We start from the raw sequence: 7947 nt of genomic DNA, 5'->3' as shown, positions 1-7947 counted from the left end.
TATTGTCTTTGTACTCCAAATATTATGAAACATCATATAATAGTGATCGTCACTGAACTGTGATTTCGAGTCCTGGTTCTTTACGTGCCTACATTTGTAGTCTAAAAATCTCATTTGGTGTTTTTCAGTTCTTTTTTCTTGTTTAGTGAGAGAAGTGTAGTCTCTGTTGGGCTTTAACGGAAATGTTAAATTCAGGTTGAAGGTCTGAGGTGGAGATGTGAAGCAAAGCTGACATCATCAGTGAGAGAGGATCTATATCTGGATTTGGTTAACTTCATTTGTTTACATACTGTATGTATTTTGTAATTCCCCTTACGGGGGCCGGTCAGAGTCAACCAAAGGGCCGCATGTGGCCCTGGGGCTGTACAATGCCCAGGTCTGCCCTTGAGGGATCTGGACTTGAGTCCCAGCTTTATGAATAAAATCTGACATATTATCCTGCATGGAACTGGATAATAAGACTTGGGATTATTTTTTTATGTTTTCTCTCCTCCATTGTGGGTATCTTGTTTTTATCAAAATGTAGAAACTTGGCTTTTTTTTTCAGGAGAAATTCACACGTTATTTCTCAACAGTCTGATTCAGATTCATTTGATCTGACATGGTTAAGTAAAGCATACTAACAGAAAGACTAGATCAGTTTCTCAGGAAATTTTTCATTAAAAAGTTGAGCAAGATTTAGCAAATTGTTTAATTCCACTAGGCAACAAACCATGTTTGTTACCTAAAGGTAATAGATACATACTAAGACACGGTGAAAAGGAAAGACAAAGCAGGGGGTGGGGTTAAATACAGGATTTTGATAGATTCTTAGTCCTACCCTATCAGACATTCTGTGGGGAATAAACAGACTGATGCTGGATATGAATAACTCAAATGGATAGCAAACAACAAGGAGCTCAGTGTCCTTTGCCCAGACATGTTACTGGGGCCCCACTTTGGAGCCAGACCTGGGGGAGGGGCTCATCAGTGAGCGCATGATGACCAGGTCTCCCATGGGGCCCAGCCCGAATGAGCAAAATGGGTTAGCCTTCCTGTGGGCCCACCACTTGCAGGAGGGGCCATATGAGTCAGTTGCATGACTTCATGGACTGCGGTGAAATAAGGCGGGGACTTTGACGCGCTGACCCTGGTTTACCAAAGATGGCTCTTGGGACATGCAATGTAACCTCTTTGGCAGGGAAGGAGCCTGAGCTTGTGCTTGAGGTTGAGAGGTATCAACTAGATATAGTTGGGCTCACCTCAAAGCACAGCATGGGCTCCAGAACCAATCTTCTTGAGAAGGGCTGGACATTATTACACTCTGGAATTGCCCATGGTGAGATGCACTGAACTGGTGTGGGTCTATTCTTAGCCCCCGACTTGGTGCCTGTGTGATGGAGTTTTCCCCAGTAGATGAGAGGGTGGCTTCCCTGTGCCTTGAGGTGGGGGGACGAGCTCCGACTTTTGTTTGTGCCTATGCGCCAAACGACAGTTCAGAATATCTGGCCTTCTTAAAGTTCTTAGCTGGGGTGCTGGAAGGTGCACCAGCTGGGGACTCCTTTATTCTGATGGGGGACTTCAATGCCCACATGGGTAATGACATCTGACCTGGAGAGGTGTGATCGGGAGGAACGGTCTTTCTGATCTGAACTCGAGTGGTGTTCTGTCATTAGACTTCTGCGCTAGTCATGGGTTGTTCATCACAAACACCATGTTCGAACATAAGGGTGTCCATAAGTGCATTTGGCACCAGGACAACCTATGTTGTGTATTGATGACTGACTTTGTAGTCATGTCATCTGATTTACAGAAATTTGTTTTGGACACTCGGGTGAAGAGAGGAGCTGAACTGTCACCCAATCACCACCTTTTAGTGAGTTGGATCAGATGGCGGGGGAAGATGCCGGACAGACCCGGTAGACCCAAATGTGTAGTGAGGGTGTGCTGGAAATGCCGGTCAGAAAAACCTGTCAGAAATGTCTTCAACTCACACCTCCGGGAAAGCTTTAACCACAATCCAGCATAGGTGGGGGACATTGAGTCCAAGAAAGCCATGTTCCGCACTTCTATTGTTGAAGTTACCACCATGAGGTATGGCTACAAGGTTGTTGGTGCTTCTCGCAGCGGCCATCCTAAAAATCAGTGGTGGACATCCTTGGTTAGGGAGGCTGTCAAGTTGAAGAAGGAGTCCTATTGAGTGATGCTGACTGGTGGGACTCTGGAGGCAGCTGAGGAGTACCGTAGCACCAAATTGTCTGCAGCCTTGGCTGTTGCTGAGTCAAAAGATCAGATGTGGAAGGAGTTCAATGAAGCCTTGGATAGAGACTCTCGATCAGCTCTGAGGAGATTCGGACAAACTGTCAAGCAGCTGAGAAGGGGAAAGCAGTGCTTTACTAACACTGTGTTCAGTGAAGATGGGGTGCTGTTGACTTCAGCCAGTGATGTTGTCAGAAGGTGGAAGGAATACTTCTTGGACCTTCTCAATCCATGAGGGTATGTCTTCCATGGAGGAAGTTGAGTCAAGGAACTTTGGGGTTGGTCTGTCCATAACTGTGGCTGAGGTAGCTGAGGTAGTTTAAAAGATCCACAATGACGGGGCTCCAGGGGTACACAAGATCTGCCCTTAAATTCTTAAGGCTCTGGATATTGTGGAGCTGTCTTGGTTAACACGCCTTTGCAACATTGCATGGACATTGGGGGCAGTGCCACTGGATTGGCAAACTAGAGTGGTGGTTCCCCTCTTCAAAAAGAGGGACCATTTCCCCTCTTCAAAAAGAGAGACCAGAGGGTGTGCTCCAATTATAGGTGCAATACTCTCCTTAGTTTCCCTGGTAAGGTATATTCACAGGAGAAGCAAATCTAATTGCAGGTTCTGTCCTAGCCATGGAACACTGGATCAGCTCTTTACCCTCACTAGGGTTCTCGGGGTGGGGTGGGGGGTCATGGGAGTTTGCCCATCCAGTCTACATGTGCTTTGTGGACTTGGTGTTTGACCGTGTTCCTCGGGGTACATTGTGGGGGGTGCTTCGTGAGTATGGGATTGGAGGCCTGTTGCTACGGGCTGTTCGGTCCCTATCGGTCCCTATACAAGCAGTGTGAGAGTTTGGTTCACATTGCCGGTAGAAAGCCAGACAATAGAAAGTCAGACTGGGAGGAGACCCCGGGGAAGACCCAGGACACGCTGGAGAGACTATGTCTCTTGGTTGGCATGGAACACCTCGGAATCCTCCCAGAAGATCTGGAAGAGGTGGCTGTGGAACGAGATGTCTGGGCCTTCCTGCTCAAGCTGCTGCCCCCAGGACCCGACTTCGGAATAAGCAGAAGATAATGGATGGATGGATGTTGAATATGCACACAAATTCATGCATGTTACACAAAATAAAATTATTACTTGTTTTGTGGTTGAAGCTAAATAACTTCTTTCCCCAGAGATAACTACAAGCTTATTCTGATCATAAGCACTGACAGGCTTGTGTAAAGTTGTCAGACAGAAATGGATCATTCGTTCAGTCAGATTTCCATCAGGAAAATAAAACAACTGTGGCATATAATCCATTCAATGTTAAACTGTATTTGATTTTTGCACTAATCTGCACTAATGTATTTCAATTTGAAATGGATTCAAATACAATACATACACCTACAATATTTATACTGTACGGTCCTTCAAATGGACTTATTTGAGTGCTTTTTAATATAGATGGTTTAATCAGCTTTGGTCTGTGAGATTTAAGTCTGGACATTTATGACCAATGAAAAGTCTAAGTTGCTAGATTTCATAATTTTGCTGTGATTCTTCTGAGATGCTGGGGCATGAGGAGAATCAGGATGAGGTTTCATGGAGGATCAGGTGAGGGATTTTATGCGGGGCAGTTGAATGTAAAACAAAGGCTGTCTGCTTAGAAGCAAAACAAAGAAAAATTATGGCTAGCTTTTTTATTTTGCATCGTATTGAAGATGTCTTTAAATATTTGTTGGAATCCTAAAATTATCTATCCTGTGAGATCTTTTTGAACCTGTTTAAAAAATGTAGTACCTGGTTTGCTTCTGAGCCTTGCTGTGATTTGACTCTGTCTGCAGAGGAATGGAGGAGACGGGTGATCAAGACCCAGACTGTGGAGATGTAAAAAGAAAGAAGCAAAGAGTACCGTTCCAGGTGGGTGCTGTGACCAAACTTTGATTCTTCAAACTACTTGGGTTCCAAATAAAATACCTTTTGAGAATTGTCTCAAAATATTTAACAGAAAAAGGTAAATTGGCATGTGCTTGGAACAAAATCAGTACAGAAACAGCTCAGATGGTGTATGAGTAATGAAAAGAGATGAAAATATATCAGTCATCATACTATACAGTGGTGTCTAAAGGTTTGTAAATCATTTTGCTTTTTATAAATTTGCATAATTTTGATCTAAAATAATGTCAGATATTCATAAACTTTAAATGTGGGAAAATAAACCTTATTTGTGCAGCAATAACTTCAGATAAGAAAACATCCTGTATGTTTATCAGTGCTTGAGAAGTTTTAGCTCATTCATTTGATCAATTTGCTCAGTTCTTCAAAAATCTTGCCTTTAGATTTTCCCTGACCCAGCTGAGGTCATCCTGGGCCCAGAGGCCTGTTTGAGCAGTCTGGACCACAGCCGCACAAAGGAGCGCCTGCCCTCCATCGTTGTGGAACCCACCGAAGTGAGCGAGGTGGAGAGCGGAGAACTCCGCTGGCCTCCAGAGGACACCGAGACGGAGGACGATGAGGAGGACCTGTTCTTGGAGCAGTGCATCCCCCCGCCTAACATCGCCGACTGGGAAAAAGATGAGGAAGAGGAGGAGAAGAGGGCCATAATATTAAACCAGCAGCCAGGTTTGACACTCATTGGTGAGTTGGAGAGAAAAACATTTCCTCTGTTATTTGTTTTACCCTCAGTTTTACAATTATTTGTATTTCCATCCATCCATCCATCCATCCATCCATCCATCCATCCATCTATTATCTTTACCTGCTTCTTCCTTTCTGGGTCGCGGGGGTCACTGGTGCTCATAGCAGTCACTGTGTGAGAGGCAGAGGACACTCTGGACAGGTCTCCAGTCCATCACCGGGACACATAGAGACAAACGAGACAAACAACCATTCACACTCTCACTCACATTGGCAGAAAAATGTTATTACCGTCCGAAGTGTCATAGTCTGCAGTAAAATAAAAACTTCCAGCAAAAGGCAATAAAATAACGTTCATGTGGACACATGAGTTTGTATATTTTTCAGTGGTGCAAAGTCAAACTTTGCGCTTGTTCGTTTTTCAGTAGAGTTGACATATTTTCATTATTTGCATGGCCACCACAATCTCAGCATGTGTTAAGTTACAACATGCAGCAATATTACAGCAACTACTTTTAATGAAAAATGTTGAAGATCGCAGGGAAATTATTACAATGAATCCCTGCTACAACTTTGTTGTCAAACCCCATTGATGCTAAGCTATACGGAAACCTTAAAGATACCAAAGGATAAACTATTTACATTTTTCCATAAACGTCTTCTTTAGTTCACCAACACAAAGACAATCTGCATGTATGCAAAAGAATACCTCTAAATTTAAAGTATAGACACTTAACTGGCCTGTATTCAGTCCAAAACAATTGGAGCAGAAACATAAATTAATAATTCAATTCAATTCAATTAAAAAATATGTTATTAATCCCAAAGGGAAATTAAATTGTTGTTGTAACTCATTATCCTTGTTTCATTAAGAGATGTTATAGATGCTGATGGCTGTAGGCAGGAAGGATCTCTTGTAAAGGTCCATCCCACAGCAGATCCGAAGAAACTGGCCGCAGATCCCGTCAGATCCGTCCACCCAGACTTTGCTGGCCTCTCACTTCCTTCGGGCTGCAGGATTACCCGGATGCTGGGCAGAACTCCTCCCAGTGTGATGGCCACTCCTCCCAGCAGCCTGCTGAGCTTCTCGTCACTGTGGACAGCCAGCTGCAGGTGCCGGGGGATGATCCCAGTCCTTCTGCAGTCACGAGCCGTGTTTCCTTCTATTTCCAGGATCTCAGTGGTCAGGCACTCGCGCACAGCTGGCAAAAAGACGGGAATGCATCCACAGTGCCTCCTTTTCAACTTATTTGAGATTTGGGGCTGTAGTTGAGATATTATTTGAGCTTTTAAGTTGCAGCTGCTCCCGGTTGTTAAAACAAAACAAAAAAAAAAACTTGTTTTTATGGTTACGCAACATAACAAATGCCCCATACTAAAAAACTTTCAGTAAAAATCTTTCCAGCTGCACAGCATCCGACACCAGAGGAAACAATCATCCAAAAAAATGATTTACATCCAGAAAAAGAGGAATTAAAGTTTCAAAAGCAAAATCTCAGAATGAATGTAACAGAGCTTCTCCAACATGCAACCACACCAAGTGGTGCAATTCTAGAATAAAAAAGACAAAGGTGTTGTCACTTGTGTTGAAACTGACCACCATCTTTATGAAGCTTGTTGTTGTCATGCTCACATGCCTTTTAAAGCAAAGCAGCAAAAATGTCAGTTTTATATGCTGTTGTATTTTCATTTAAATGTTAGCCTTCAGGTGGCTCAGTGGATGGAGCTGTTGCCTCTCAGTGAGAACGCTGCTGGATCAAATCCCAGCCAAGGACCTTTCTGGGTGGAGGTTGCATGTTCTCTCTGTGCATGCGTGGGTTTTCTCCAGGTACTCCGGTTTCCTCTCACAGACCAAAAAACAGAGGTGGAAAGAGTACTGAAAATTTGTACTTAAGTACATGTGCTGTTACACTGCTTAAATTGTACTCAGTTACAAGTAAAAGTGCTAGTGTTATAAAAATACTTAAGTAAAAGTACAAAGTATTATTCTCAAAAACTACTCACAATATTAATTACTTTTTAATCAATAGATGTTTTATTGTGTCATCAATAGAAGGCATTCAGTTTGATTTACTGTATATAACAGCTACATTCAAAGCACATTTCTCAGACGCTCTGAAGCTCCGTCTTATTTTAGTACCAGGCAAACCGATGGCAGTGACAGTATCTAAGATCTGTGCATACTTAGCCAAACTAATAACCCACACATAAAAACAATAAAACAGCAATATCATGCAGGTAGCTGTAAAACCTCGTATACCACAACATGTTTTTTGAGATTAGATGCTGAAGTCTTGTGAGCTGCTGTCACCGTAGAGATCAAACAAAGTTTCATCTGGACCTGTCTCCTCTTCACCCTCTGTACATGAAACATTCCTCCAGGTACGGCCACGGACACTCGTCCTCAGCCTTTACCTCGTCATTTTCTCTGTTGACAGTGTTGTCCTCTGTCTCCATTTTGGCTTTTTCTCCAAATCTTCGGTTCATAATTGACTCTCGACTCTACAGAGTTGTCCTTTGCTTACGTCATAGGTAACTGGTGCGTTCATGATCTGAGAGCCTTATTGGCTACAAAGATTCAGATGAACTGTTTGAATATTAATTCAAATTGTGGCCGTACTCAGTCATGACTTCTGATTTTAAAAGTAGCAAAGTACATTACACGGTCTAAATTGTACTTAAGTATGAGTAAAATTACACACTTGAAAGAAATACTGATAAAAGTACAAGCACCCAAAAAAATCTATTTTATTACAGTAATGTGAGTATTTGTAATTCATTACTTCCACCCCTGGCAAAAACATACACTAGGTTGATTGGTAACTCTATATTGTCCCTACAGGTGTGAGTGAGAGAGTGAATGGTTGTTTATCTATGTGTCTCTGTGATGGACTGGAGACCTGTCCTGGGTGTGTGTCCCCCCCCGGCTCAGTGACAGCTGGGTATGGGCACCAGTGACCCCCACAACCCGAAAACAAATAAGAGGATAAGATGGATAGGTGGATAGATGGATTGATGGATGGATGATAGATGGATGGATAGATGGATAGATAGATAGATAGATAGATAGATAGATAGATAGATAGATAGAT

Source organism: Nematolebias whitei, chromosome 6, assembly GCF_014905685.2.
Source record: "Nematolebias whitei isolate Nwh7 chromosome 6, NemWhi1, whole genome shotgun sequence".
Classification (NCBI taxonomy): Eukaryota; Metazoa; Chordata; class Actinopteri; order Cyprinodontiformes; family Rivulidae; genus Nematolebias; species Nematolebias whitei.
Note: the sequence above shows the minus strand (reverse complement) of the source record.